Source organism: Felis catus, chromosome A2, assembly GCF_018350175.1.
Source record: "Felis catus isolate Fca126 chromosome A2, F.catus_Fca126_mat1.0, whole genome shotgun sequence".
Classification (NCBI taxonomy): Eukaryota; Metazoa; Chordata; class Mammalia; order Carnivora; family Felidae; genus Felis; species Felis catus.
Genome location: NC_058369.1, coordinates 166,521,763 through 166,536,302, shown reverse-complemented (window position 1 = coordinate 166,536,302; position 14,540 = coordinate 166,521,763). Strand labels below are relative to the sequence as shown.

Genomic DNA, 14,540 nt, shown 5'->3' with positions numbered 1-14,540 from the left:
GAAGCAGCGGGATGAGCCCTGGAACCCTTCGCACCGAGCATGAGAGTTGCCTTTATGACCCCGTAGGAGGCCCTGCTGTCCTTGGCACTGCCGGGCACCCCGTGCCTCTCCGAGAGGGAGGAGTCCGTGCACGGGCACATGAGGGTCCCCACGTCCCCGGCCGGCTCTACCTGGGGGCCCCGCCTCTCGCCTCTGCCTCGGTGCCCCAGATCCCACCACCGGCCCTTCTCCCTGCGGTGAAGGCCGGGGGCCCAGGAGCCCATGCTGGAGGGGAAAGGCCAGTTACAGCTTGGCGAGAGGGCCTGATGCCCAGGAATCGGGAGGGAGGGGAGAGCAAGAGAGAGACAGGGGCATGGCTGGGAGGGCCTGCTGGCAGGACTACGTACGCAGAGACGGGAGAGGGAGACGTGTTCCCACCTTTCCGGTCTGGGCTTCCAAGAAACGGAGCAAACACAGATTCGGGATGGCCCTGTGTAGCCCAAAGTCCGCCTGTTCCGTCCTGGGGCGTCCCCACTATCAGCCTGGCCAGCGTAGTGGCCAACGTACGATGCAATGCAAGCCACCTCCTCCGGGGACGCGGGTCTCGCTGAGCGAGGAGCAAGCACAGGGCCTGGTGCTTGCTGGACGCTCAGTCCAGACCTGCCCGTGAACCACCTGCCCCTTGAGAGCGCCTGGGGCCGCCCTGTCCGACGCCAGCCCGGGTCACACACGGGGCCTGTTTAAGTGGGATTGCACTGAAATGTGTTTAAAACCCTCAAAAACAAAACAAAACAAAACAAACAAACAAAAAAAAACCAGCCCCAAATTCTAGATGTGGGCAAAGAAGGCATTTGAAAGGATAGCCTGGGGGGCTCAGTCGGTTAAGCATCTGACTTCAGCTCAGGTCATGATCTCGCGGTCCATGGGTTCGAGCCCCACGTCGGGCTCTGTGCAGACAACTGAGACTGGAGCCCGCTTCTGATTCTGTCTCCCTCTCTCTCTGCCCCTCCCCTGCTCACATTCTCTCTCTCTCTCTCTCTCTCTCTCTCTCTCTCTCTCTCTCTCTCAAAAAGAAACATTAAAAAGAAAGAAAGAAAGAAAAAGAAAGAATAGTGTTAGCAGTTCCCCACGTAGTGCGTGGAGCACTGCTGGGCACTGCGGAGCCCCGGGCGGCTTGCAGGGGTGAGATCCCTTCCGCTCATGGGTCTATAGGACAACCCTTGTTGGGCTGAGCAGGGATGGGCCCTGGCCCCGTGCTTCAGGATGGGCGCAGGGGTGCATCTGGAGTCCGGGCTGCCCGCGGCCACGTCTCCTCACGGCCGATCAGCAGGGCACACAGGGAAGCCGAAGACGTCTGTGAACGCATTCCTAAGCAGAGTTGCACGTGGGAGGCGGTGGGGACAGCACTCTACGCGAGGAGCGGAGGCGGGGAGGGGGGAGTGGAGCCTCGCTGAACGAGATCCCCACGGTCAAGGTACCCGGCAGGGCTTTGTGTTGCTGTGGCTTTTGTTTCTGAGTTCTGTCTTGTCCACGTTGGGCGCTCACGTCTCGGGGACGTGTGGGTGGCCACTCCTTGGGTAGCCTCCCAAACCTTTCTGGCGGGGCTGCTTCCGCGGTCTGTGTGCAAGTGTGAGAAAGCCTCTGCTCTGGGAGCCGCCGTGGACAGTCGAGCCCAAACCCCGGTGAGCGGGCAGCACGTTCAGGCAACCTAACGAGAAACAGGGGCGCCTGGGGGGCTCAGTCCGCCAAGCGTCCGACTCCTGGTTTCGGCTCAGGTCGTGCTCTCATGGTTGTGGGGTTGAGCCCCACATCGGGCTCTGTACCAGTGGCATGGATCCTGCTTGGGTCTCTCTCTCTCTCTCTCTCTCTCTCTCTCTCTCTCTGCCTCTCTCTGTCTCAAAATAAATTAACATTTAAAAAATTAAAAAATGCACCCCTCCCTCGAGGTGGATACAGCCCTGCGCCAGGACATGGGGCCTGGCAAATGGCTCAACCATCTCAGGGGGCTGCCCTTGCACAGTGAACAACCTGTTCAGCTGTGTGTGGCGGCCTGTCTGTGTACCACTTCTGTCTCTGGACTAGCAAATAACAGGAAACTCCAACGTAGGTCAGTGGATGCTCCCTGAAAAGCAAGAGAAGACAAACCCCTCACTGCGTTCGCTTCTCGGTAGAGAACAAGCACTGTGTTTTGGGGTGAAGGGGTCATACAAGACAAACAACCAATAGCATATGGTTAAACACATGATTTTGGTTTTCTTAATGTTTATTTATTTTGAGAGAGAGAACATGAGCAGGGGAGGGACAGAGAGAGAGGGAGAGAGAAAATCTCTTGTCAGCACAGAGCCTGATGCGGGGCTCGAACCCACAAACCTATGTGATCATGACCTGAGCTGAAATCAAGAGTCGGAGCTTGAACCAACTGAGCCACCCAGGCGCCCCGAACATATGGTTTTAAAGGTAGAATTTTCTCCTGTGAAGCTAGAGGAGATGAAAATGTAAATTTAGGGGCGCCTGGGTGGCTCACATGGTTAAGTGACCGACTTGGGCTCGGGTCATGATCTCGCGGTTCATGGGTTCGAGCCCCGTGTCAGGCTCTGTGCTGATGGCTCGGAGCCTGGAGCCTGCTTCCGATTCTCTGTCTCCTTCTCTCTCTGCCCCTCCCCCGCTTGTGCTCTGTCTCTCAAAAATAAGTAAATGTAAACATAAAAAAAAAAGAAAGAAAATGTACATTTACTTGAGTTAGGCGAGTGTCGCCCAGAACCGTCATAAAAGAGGGCTGGGCGTAGGAATAATACTGACGACAGTCAGTCTTGAATTTTCATCATCCCGAGGAGACCCCAGGAATAGTGCGACTATCAACATATCCCATCGTGTTGTATGGGGTCCTGGACGGCGGGAGGCCTGTGGTGCCGCTCGGCGGCTTTGAACGCACCCCTTCACCCCACTCCTTCCTTTCTCGGCAAATGTTCAGACGGGCCCTCTTCCCCTTTCATAAAGACGCAGTTAGTGGTTACAGCAACAGGGGCGTGCCCTTTCTCGTCCCAGGGACCCCCTGGGCCCCATGTGTGAGCCTCAGTCTGCCTCCTTGCTCTGGGTCTAGGCCCCTGGAGGTTGAAGTGAGAAAGGACGACAGTGGGGGAGGAAGGGCCAGGGCGGGGGGACTGGCTCGCCTCCATCAGGACCGGCGGGCTTTGGAGTCACGTCGTGACGTACACGTCCAGGGTGAGCCAGCAGCTCTGTCCCACACGGCCATTTAGGGACCCAGGCGGACGCGGGCCTCACCGCGCCGTGACATCACGGTCTAACCTGGGTGCCCAGAGCCCTGAAGGCAGAACAGAAAGAATGTGGGGGGACCCAGGCCCGCTTTTAGTGGCCTCGTACCCAAGGGCCCAAGTGGGCCACTTTGCCCCAAGATCATTGGTCAGTGCCAATCTGGTGTCCCCAGCCTACCTGCCGGGGAGGCTGGGGAGCACACGGGTGCACGTGGAATGTTCAGGGAGCACCACGTGTCTGCCACAGTGGTGACATGCCCTTCCCGCCGCGGGCGATGGCAGGCCCTGAGCGGACGGAAGCCGGACGACCCGGGACAGTGCCTTCAACGTGCGTTTGTGGCTGGCGTGCCGCCAGGCCCCTGAGAAGGTGCGACAGCAGGTCTCCACCTGACGCTTCTCCCCAAGGGCTCCGACCGGACAACGGCCGCCCGTCCCTCCCTGCCTGAAATAGAATCTCGAACCACAGGCGTCCGGTCGGGGGCCTTGCGCCCGGGCGCTCGGCCGTCTGCCATTCTGAGCGTGCCAGCCCCACACTTCTCTGTCCGCTCTGCGGGAACGGGACTCGCATCACACAGGACGGGCAAACGAGGGTCCGGGGTTTGCTCTGGAGCACCCGGCGGGGGCCCCCGGGAGGCCAGGCGGTGGCTGTGGCGGAGTCCTCGTCAGCCCCGGGCCCATACGTGCCGAAAGCCACCCAGAGACGACGGACTTGCCTGGATCTGCCGGAGTTCCCAGACGGGCCCGGCTGGTCCCGAAGCCTGGGTCCCTTCCACTTGTTGCTCACAGAGCCGGGGACCCTAGAGGACCGCTTGCGACTCACCTGAACCTGAAAAACCCAGAGGGCGGCACACAGGACTTCGTAGTTGGACTCTTAGGATGAAAAAATCGAAGGTAAACTTGGCAAAGAGGAGTGGGAAGCCTGAGTCGTAATCTCCTCCACTGACGCCTCTTGAGAGCTCCCCGCGGTCCTGGGCTGGCGGTCCAAAGGCCTCCCGCCTGCCCTGCTGGTCACCACCCTCCCCCCCCCCAGCCAGCCCCTGCGATGGCTTCTGTCGCCCCCTCTCTCCCAGTTTCACACGAGGAAGTCAAGGCACGGAGGGCGAGGGGGAGCATCACCACGTAGCTACCTTGTGCCCTGCATCTGGCCAAGCGGATGACGAAGGCCATTCTCATGATTGTGTCATGGGAAGGACAGTGTCTCACTGGGTCACACGGATGCGGGCTGGCCAGGCCCCAACGCAAGTCAGGGCTTGTGTCACCGGTGCCACAGACCAGCAGAGGAAGCCGGAGGGCTGCGTCACGCGGAGCACAAAAGCACGCTCACCCTCCGGGAGGGTCTCACCTCCAGGGTCTTCACCGCTAAGTGCTGGTAAGAGCAGGGTCCAGGGCGCAAGGCGTGATGTCACAAGAGTTTAGGACCATCTACGTCGAATGCCACGTCCTGGCTGTACCAGCTGCGTCCACGTCCGTGCACGAACCTGTGACTGTGGCCTTGTTTGGAAACAGACCCTCTCCAGATGCAGTCGAGGGAAGGGTGAGCCCTAAGTTCTCTGTGACCCGTGTCTTAGAAGGGGAAGAGATTTGGACACAGAGGCACGCAGCAGCGGGCCGTGAAGACAGAGGTGGGACGGGAGGCCGGAGGAGGTCTGGGACCGCTCTGCCCTCGGAGTCCCCAGGAGGAGCCCACCTGACCTGCTGGTGCCTTGGTGTCTGACTTCCGGGCTCCAGAGCTGAGACGACAACTTCCTGCTGTTTTAAGCCCCCAGCGCGTGGCTCTCTGCTATGGTGGCCTTGGGAAACTGAGCCACGGGCGCATACTAGGAGCCCCGTCAGGGTTGGCTGGTGTTCCTATTTAAGGCCGAAGGGATATAACAGACTGAACGTCTGGGAAGCAGGGCCGCTGGGGCAAGAAACACAAAGGAAGTTCTAGACTGCCTTCTAAGGCGGCCACTAGCTAAGGGACACAACAGGGAAGGAGAGACCTGGGCGGAGAAAGAAGAGAGCATCCCGGAACATTCCTGTTCTGGAGTCTCTGGCCTCGGAACAGTGAGCTTCCCCCGGCCCCCCTTCCCCTGGTGGTGAGAGCTGGGACCCACGGGCGGTTTACAGTAATTACAGTGCACAAGAGGGAAACTGGGGGGGGGGGGGTGGATTATGGCCGCGGACATTCCCAAGTCCTGGAAACCGGGGCGTTCCGGGGGCGGGGGCTATGGGTCAGCGGGGATCCGGACAGCCAAGGCGGGTCTTTGGAATGCAGGGACGGGCGATGCCGGCTTTAGCGGGAGTCAGGTTTTATGCCTGAGGCAGAGGGAATTCTAACACACGCTAGAACAGCAAGGCAGAAATTGCCTTTTAGATGGCTGCCATCAGCAATATTTAGCAGGTAGGTTCTGCAGGGTAGTTTAACCTTCTGTAACCTTACAGTTGAGTGCTCGCTCCCGCTCCCTCTCTCTCTCTCTCTCTCTCTCTCCCACACGCCTCCACGATATTTTACCTTGATGGTTTGCTTTGAGGGGGAGCTCTGCAGACTTAGTCTCTCTCCTTCGGTGCATAACTGCCTGCCTGCGAATGCATGCAAGCCCCCCTTACACGTTCACATCTAGTAGGGACTGAAACTCCGAGGCACAAGCACCCGCAAGCTTCTTGTTAATCAGGGCAACACCGGATGTACAGTTGAAGGTCGGCAAATAATTAATAGTAATGAAAATTGACATCGCAAAAATTAAAGTGAGGGGGCTGATAGGGAGGGATTGGGTTGGTTGTCATACCTCGGGCCTAAAGGAAACGGGTTGCTTTGGAGAATCTTTTAATTAATTTCAGAGTTTCCCTGTTTCTTCTCCACCAAATGAGCTGCGTTCCTCTCTCTCGGCCGGCAGGATCCTGTGCAGAGAGAGGGAGGCCTGGGGATCAGCCCATCCCGGGAGCGTCCTGAATCCCGCCTCCCCCCCCCCCAACCCAGTGGAGAAAGGTCTAGATGAGGGGGATGCCCTCCGCAGCCCAAAGAGGGGTTCGTTTTGCAAATTTACTTTCACCACCTGTGAATAAGCCAGGCGGTCTGCCCCTCATTCACAGCTAAAATAAAAATGGATCTCTACAGTCTGACCAAGTTCAGCCACTGAGCTGCAGCGTTAACTTGTATTCTAACAAGATTAAAATATATTTGTCCTGGGGATTAGCATACTAAGTCCCCCTTTGCCTTTTTAGCAGTGGCAGGGCACTTTGATCTGCCTTGCGTGGAGAGCGCGGCTTGGGCCCAGCCATCCGACTGCCAAGTGTGAAATCGGCCTGGTGTCATCATCATTCTTCCTCGTTTACATCTTCCACCAGTTTAATTATATTTCCGCCACAAAGGTCTGGCGCCTCATTGCATATTCAAGTTAGACCAGGAAGCATTAAAAAAAAAAAAAAAAAAAAAGGTAGGGATGAAATAGCCCCGTAGGGGGGAGGGAGGGGCTGCCCGGCCCCTCGCGCCCCTGGGTTGTGTGCCCCCTAGACGGGCCTACCTGCGTGCAAACGTGTGCCCCACGCGGGCCGGCTCTGCGCGGCTCCCCGCACAAAGGCCATGGTCACGCCCGCGCTGGGTTCGGGGGCCGTTTGGCTTGTGACTCCAGCGGTTTGTATCGTATTTATCCTCCCGACGCGCTGGTTCTGTCTCCTGAGGGCCGCGAACCCACCAGCACGCTCCCGCCACGGCTGAAAAGCTGCCCTTCCCCCTTCCAGGTGATGAGTCACCAGTGACTCGCCCATCAGTCGGCTGCGAATGAATTCTAGGGCACGCCCGGTGCCCAGAGGGAACGTGTCTCGCTGACCTTTGATGGCCCCAGAAGTATCAGGCCCTTTCACTCCCCACCCAGACCCGAGATTCGGGCCCTCCGGCCCTCCGGAGATTCCCCGAACTGCCCGGGGAGAGGCCAGCCCGCTGGCAGAACAGGCCTGGAGAGGAGATCCCAGCGGGGGACCTCTTAAACGACCTCGCCTCCCAAGCCATCGCCACCGGAGCCGCCTTCGGGTGGCTTAGGGGTGGGGGAGGGGAGGGAGGGGGAGGAAGGGGAGACGGTGACAGCCAGCCCTGGTCCCGCCGGCCCCACACGGGCCACCCCTCCCAGAGCACTAGTGTTTGGGAGAGGAAGTGAGCCAACTGCAGGGGCGGCTGGGGTCTGACCTTCACCTCAGCCCCCAGCCCCGGGCTCCAGGCTCCATTCACTCCCAGCTGGAGCGTCTCAGAGCCCGTCATTCTCAGTTTGGGGAGGGGGGGGGGTTCTACGTGAGGGACGTTGGGTGTTATTTCCACAAACAAGCTGGGCAGAATAGAAATGCGGACGGACTTCCTTAGCATTTGAGAGCAGGTCAGCGCTAGGAAACGCTCGGCTCCGACTGGCCCTTTGTCTGAGCTTTGCCAGGGCTTTCCACTTTCTTGGGGGGACGTGGCAGAGGTGGAGGGACTGGAGGTGGGTTGAGCTGACAGTCACTTTTGCCATGTGGGGAAAACGGGGAGCCCTGAGAGGTCTTTTTCAAGGTCCAGATTTATGACCATTTTCGTTTCGAATCAACACTCTTGTCCAAACGAGAGGTTAACAACACATTGCTTCTCAAATTGAATGATATAATTATAAAATTATCCCCACATAATTAACTCAGGATTATGTTTCATTCTGGTTAGCATGTAATCAAAGCCTGTTATGCTTTTAGCTATAGGAACAGCAATTAATTTAAAGGGGTTACTTTAGACCAAATAGCTCATCAGGCCATCAGGACGCCCACTCACTCTTGGAGGAAGAGCCACGGGAGGGGGGTACGCGGGGGGGGGGCACAGGGAGGCTCCTGACCACAGGCTGGGCCCCACGTGCGTGCGAGGTGCAGCCTGACTTCTGGCCTCCCTCACTGTCCAGCGAGGTGCCTGCGTCCTGTGCATGGAGTCAAGTCTGAGTCAGGGTGATGGGACTATGCTGCTGGACGCAGTGACTACGGGATCGGAGCGGAGAGCCGCGTGGCGTGTGAAGTCACCGGGCTTCTATGGAAACCGGAGCATCTTCCCTACTTTGCGGTCAAGAAACATGTGGGGGTAAATCCTCATGGGAAGGGGTGTGCCTGTGTCCCAGCCGGGCGGGAACAAAGCACACACAGCAGTGCTCCAGAGAAGGGGGCAGTGTTTCTGGGGAGTGCGGACCAGCATCCTGAATTTCCTCTGTCGTTCTCGGCTCCTCTCGTGGTCCCTCTTTGTATAGCCGTGTGAGCACTGTCTGTCCTAGTCGTGACCTCCTCCTTTTTTCCTTTCCCCGGACAACTAAAGCGAGGCCGCATTGGGTGGTAGCGGCCAGGAAGGCGAGGCGCTCTACCAACAACGGGCACGGAGCTGTGGAGGGCACAGCCCGAGCCCAGCGCCACAGTCCCTGCCCCGTGATGAGTCACCCTCTCGCTCACCCTGCCCCGTTCCGTGCCAGGGGCTTTTATGCTCACTTTCCCGCATGGGAAACCCTATGGGGAAGCCCATTAGATAGATTTTCTTTCTATTGAAGAGATGAATGGATGGGCTGGGGTCGGGGGGGGGGAGCAGTTGGGAAAATTCCCTTCACTGTAGGGCACTTCTTTCAGTGCTGAGTGATATTATGCGTTGGCAAGAAAAAAAAATAAAAACAAACCCGTGCACCCTGGACTGCCTGAGCCGAGGTGCACAGGCCTGGGGCACCTGACAGCCAGCCAGGCCTGCTGCCCTGTACACGTTCTCCTCTCCCCCAACCAGCAGGCGTTTGGAAGCCAGCATGGGCACCACTCATTCGAGGGGCTGAGGTCTCCCATCTTTGATGCAGATGTTCCAGCATCAGAAGATACAATCTGAGGCTTGTGGGTCATGACGGAAGCGGTTCAGCGGGGGCACCTTACTGGCAGCGGTAGAGAAAGGGTGCTGGCCCTGGCAGGAGTCGGATGCTGCCAAGGGCACCGTGTGGCCTACTGCCTGAACCCAAAGAAATGCCAGATTCCGGGGGAGGGGGGCCCACATCAGTTGATGGAGAGTAACGCTGCCAAAAACCTGAGGACCTAAAGTTTTGGCCTAAAGGGGAAAAGTCAGAGGCAGCGGGCCCCCCCCCCCCCCGCCACCAAATGACGCCAGAGGGCAGGGGCCTGGGGTCCCCGCGAGGTTGGAGGGAAGCGGGCGGGTCTGCGCTGGGAGGGGCCGCAGACACAGAAACAGGGCAGCGACTGCTCGCCGCGCTTGGCAGCTGGAGCCTGTGATTAACCATCCAAGGAGGAGAGAAAAGCGGAGGGAAGAAAGGGCAGTTGGCGGAGGGGGTAGAGGTTGGGGGAAGGAGGAGGCGGCGGAGCTGACAGTCCCCTTCCAGACAAAGGACTTGGCGGGAGGAGAGAACCCCGAAGGCGCGGCTGAAAGGCGCTGGGCGGCCCCTTCCGCAGGCAGCGCGCGCTCGGACCGCGCGGCCGAGACAGATGGGGATGAGCGGCGGCCCGCCCCGACTCTTCCAGACGGTCCGTGCACGCGGTGATCCCCACCTCTCCTCGCCGCACGGAGCACCCCCGGCCGCGCCAGGGTCCCTCCGCGCAGGAGAAGGCGCCCCGCAGGCCCGGGCAGCGGCGCAACGCACTAGGCCCTAGGCCCTCCCGCCCTGCCCTGCCGGGTCTCCGGGGGCCCGGGACGGGGCGGGGGGTGGGGGGGGAGCCTCTCTGGGACGTCTTCCAGGCAGAGGGGGCGAAAAGGCGGCCCGGGAGGCAGATCTGGCTACTCTTTGTTTCTGCTCCGAGCAAAGCGCGGGGCTCAGCCCCGAAAAGGGAGCAGCCAACGGGGGCGGAGGAGGGGAGGTGTCCCGGGCCCCGGACCTAACGTTCCCCTTCCCAGAAAACTTGCCCTGGCGTCCCTCGGGGACACGGGGGGGCCTAGGAGCCAGGGGACCCCCTACCTCCTCCCCGAGCTGTTGCGCAGGCCTTGCACCGGCCTGGGGCGGGTCGGCAAGGGCAGAGAGCTTGGGCCACACCCGTTCCGGAGTCGTTCCGCCCCGCTTCCTCCATCGTGGGGCTCCCCCAACCCCCAAACTGAAGAAGCAAGCGGCACTCTGGGGGCTGAGACCCGGGCTGCTAACAACAGCAATATTAGTAACTCTGTCGCCGTCATCAGCCTCACCAGCCGAAGCCCGCGCGGCGGACCACGCTTGATTAAATCTCATAATTAGGAACCACTTTGATGAATATTATTACATTTCGGGCGATTTCAAGAATGGCCTTTATTTTCCGTGGGTGTCTGACATTAACAACGCCATGAGCAGCGGACGCGGGGCTCACGCGGCCGGGTTCACGGACCTGCGTGCGCCCAGGGGCTCCCGCCGCCCGCACCCGCGCGCGCGCGCGCGCCAGGCTGGGCCCGCGAGGGGTCGCCCCCGCCCGCGTCCTGCCAGCCCGCGGGGTCCGGGGGACGCGACGCTCCGTGCCGCCGTACGCCGCCCGGCCCAGGCCTGCAAAAAGCCTCGCTCTCCGCCCGCCTGGGCCGGAGACGCGCGGAAAGGGGGGGGTCCCGGCCCGGGGGGAGGGGGTGGCGGTGCCGTGCGAGCGCGGAGCGGGTGTCGGGGTGCGGGCGTGGCGCCGCGACACAGCTCCAGGTCGCCAGTCTCCATTAACCTCCCAGGGCGCCGCGCCTCCTCCCGGCAGGCTGCGGGTTTCGGCCGAGCCGGGATGGGGGCGGGGGACACCTGGGGAGCTGCCGGGGCGGGCCGTGACCGCGGAGGTCGGATGTTACTCCTGCGGACGCAGGACGGCTCGTAGCGGAGCAAGAGCCCGCAAACCCGCGGCCGTGAGCGCCTGGGCGCGTCCGGGGTCTGCCGTCGGTGGTGAGCGCCCCGCGCCCCGCACACCGCACACCTGCGCCGCGCGGTCCAGACGCCCCCGCCCGCTCCACCTTTGGCCTCAAGGAAAAAGACAAAAACCACAGTCGGAGTCCTCCTGGAGATTAGACCGGCGACAGCCGCGTGGCTCCGTCCCGGTCTGAGCCGAAGAAAGCACATGGCGGGTCCACCCTGCGTGACGCTCAGGCCCGTGCAGACCCGGGGGTCCGACCCTATTCATCTGACCACCTTTGGCAGCGGGAGGAGGAAGGCCCTCTGGGCCCCAGGGAGCCCTGCTAGGCCCCTCGGTCGGGCACCCCTGGCGGGAGCCTCTGCTCGGGCAGGGCTGGGTCGGGGGGTGGGGGGGGGGGCGGCAGGCAGCGATCCCCACCCCCAGCGAGGCCCCCGGGCCCCTGCCTGGACTCTGCCGGGCGATGGAGGGCTGTGGGCACAGCCAGGCCTGGGGGGTGGCTGCCGATTGGCTGGAAGGAGCAAGGACTTCCCTTATAAACGGGCGGGCGTTCCTCCGGAGAACGCTTAAGGAACCGGCCTCCCGGAGGGGCGACGGTCTGGCAGCGGTCCAGCTCCATCAACTCCGGGGGCTTCGGTCCCGGTCCGGATGCAAGGCACGCTGGGCCCGGAGTCCCGCAGGCTCTGGGTTCATAAAGGAGCCCTGCCTCGCCTGCAGGCCCGGCTCTGGTCTCCACTGGCCACTGAGAGAGGGCTGGCTGGTGCAACAGTGGCTCTCCGCGAGTCTCGAACTTAGATTGCATGTTGAATTTTTTAAAAAAGTAATAAATATAGGAGCAAAACCAGAATCTCAGCATTTCGAGGGTCTGGGGTTCATCCGGTCCAATCCCCTATCAGAGACAAAAAAGAAAAACTCCTCATGCCACTGCTGGCTTGATGTTTGCTTGCACTCCCCTGACGACGGGGAACTCATTACCTTACAAAACTATACATTGCCCCTCAACAATGTTATGATTTGTGAATAAATTTAAAAAAACAAGAATGATTGCTTAAAGTTGTTGTACCGACTTTTTATTAAAAAGAGAGAGAAGCCAATCGGGTAACAGAAGTTGTGCCCATGCTTTTTGTTTAGTTTTTAGTCTAAAGACTCCTCAGAACTGTGCAGTGGAGGGGGGAGACACTTGGAATGGCCTGAGTGATGGGGCCCCATTGGCGATGACCCTGGGGCACTCCTGGGACGAGGCAGCTAGGGCTCCAGAGCTTTGTGGTGAGACCCCAGCTCTGTCTCACTCAGCGTGTCTGTGCAGATCCCGGGAGTGGCCACTCTCCTGCCTGGAGGCCCAGCTTCTGCTTGGGAAGCCAACGTGAACGTAAAACGCCTAACCAGTCTCCTCTGGCAACAGAAGGTTCTCGCTAGTCTCTGAGCTTCTTTTACTGGGAGAATCATCTTTTTCAAGCCAGGATAGTTTGGACATAGATCAACCGGGCTCACAGGGAGCGCTCCCCTGCCCGGCTGCCCTGGACGTCAACCCCCGCAAAACACTACCCCAGATACCTCTGGTCAGCTTGGGCAAAGCCTGTCCTTCCCCACCCCTCCGCCCATCTGTCCTGAGATGTTGTCCATGACCTTTGCTTTGGAGGGGGCAGGAGTAAAAACAACAAAACACAAAAGAGGAGAGCCCTCCCCACGGCCCAGCGTCTCTGTCCCTTTCGTGGGATTCGCATTCTGTGGGGTTTTCAACAATTCTTCAACATCCTCAGAGGACATCGGTGGTTCTGTGCCCACACAGGAGATATTCCAAGTGTCTTCGTCGTTTAAAAAAAAATCGTACCTCTGGCTACAAAGACAGCATGTGTACCCCCTGCTCGACGGAGGCCAAGGCCAGGAGTACCTGAGTGATGGGGAGGTTGCCCAGGGCAGTGGGGCTGGACTTAGAAACAGGCTTAGAAAAACTAGTCATTCCACCTTGGACATCCAATGTTTTACAATAAAGCAGTTGTTTTTTTTATTTAATGTAACTTTCAAGAATTGGAACACACAAAAAATGCAAGGGGAATGCTCACAATGCTGATAACCACAGTTGTAAATAGAAACATTCATTTCTCATAAGATTATAAATATTTGATATTGGAACTGTAAAATGCATGTTTTAGAAACGGAAAAAAAAAGAAATAAAAAAATAAAAACCCCCAAACTTTGCTTCCTGCTAAAAAGGCATTATCATTTCATTGAAGTTTCCTAAGCAGCAGTTGGTTATTTCACAGAATTTTAAATTACAGCTTTTCTTTTTATAGTTTCCTTTTTAAAAAGGTTTGCACGAGTATGTACAAAATAAAAGTGGTCTCGCAGGGAAATAGAGGTTTAAGGCAAAGAGAGAAGTTCACCCTCAGTCCTCAGGGGTCCAGCCGTGGGTCTGCCTCAGCCACGGGCACACCCCCGGGGCCGTCCCGGCTGCACATGGACATTTGGACACGATTCTTTTTCCATACACTAAACAGAAGACAGTGCAGAGTTATATATATAGATACTGTGTTTGTTTATATATATGTACTTGGTGGGGATATATTGAATATATTTAATTTACACTGTACCACACCGTCAAAAAATAAAATGTGTATTAAAAAAAAAAACAAGAAAAGACAAAAAGCGATAAGAAATGATTATTTACACATTTTTCTTCCTTCCTCTAGATCCTGGAGGATTCTGAGTTCCTTTGAAAGTCAAGGTAGCCACACGTTCGGAAACTGGACTCTCACAGGCCCGCTTGTGCACGTGTACACGCAATGCATAGATATGTACACGCGCATATGCACCTTGAAAGAATGCTCTCCGTGGCAGAAGCAGCCACTTAAAAAAAAAAAAAAGGAAAGGAAGAAAAAAACAAACAGAAAGGAAGAAAATACCAACTCCCCTCTCTCTCGGGAGCCCTGTGCCCGCCCAGAGGCAGCAGACCTCTGCCATTTCTGGGGCCCACGTGAGCGCGAGCGAGCGCCTGGCGTGGCTGATGGAGCCACAGGAGACGCCCTGGGCCTGGAAGGACGAGGGGCCTCTGGCCAGAGGCTGGGCCAGGGGTCCCCGAAGTGGTGCCGGGAGGCGAGAGAGCGGGCTCTGGCAGTGGGCGGCTGGATAGGGGACAGCGACACGACAGACTGAAGCTTACACAGAGGTGCTGGCCAGGCCTTGGCGAGGAGGAGGAGGGGGAGGAGGAGGGGGAGGGGGAGGAAGGGGGGAAGATGAGGAGGGGGAGGAGGGAGAGGAGGGGGTGGAGGCGGAGGAGAAGGGGGAGGAGGAGGAAGAGGAGGAGGGGGAAAGGGAGGGAAGGCAGGAGGAGGGGAGCCTGGTGAGGCTGGGGCCTGGGCTGCCCATCACCAAGGGCCCGCTTCCCAGGGCGCTCCTGCGGGGGCCCCTGTGCTCCCCCCAGCCCGGGGCAGGGCAGGGGGGGCTACATACCCTCCTGCTGTCCTCACCAAGCCCATACAAACAAAGTGGCAGAAC

At 58.8% G+C, this 14,540-nt stretch overlaps 1 long non-coding RNA gene across 1 annotated transcript; it reads right to left on the bottom strand.

Moving 5' to 3' along the window:
• Positions 1 to 5,874: 5,874 nt before the first annotated feature.
• LOC109497806 lies at positions 5,875 to 7,094 on the bottom strand. The gene is made up of 2 exons (XR_002737298.2): positions 6,755 to 7,094; positions 5,875 to 6,131 (listed from the first exon to the last, which is right to left on the bottom strand). It is a non-coding gene; the product is annotated as an uncharacterized LOC109497806 (long non-coding RNA).
• Positions 7,095 to 14,540: the final 7,446 nt, after the last annotated feature.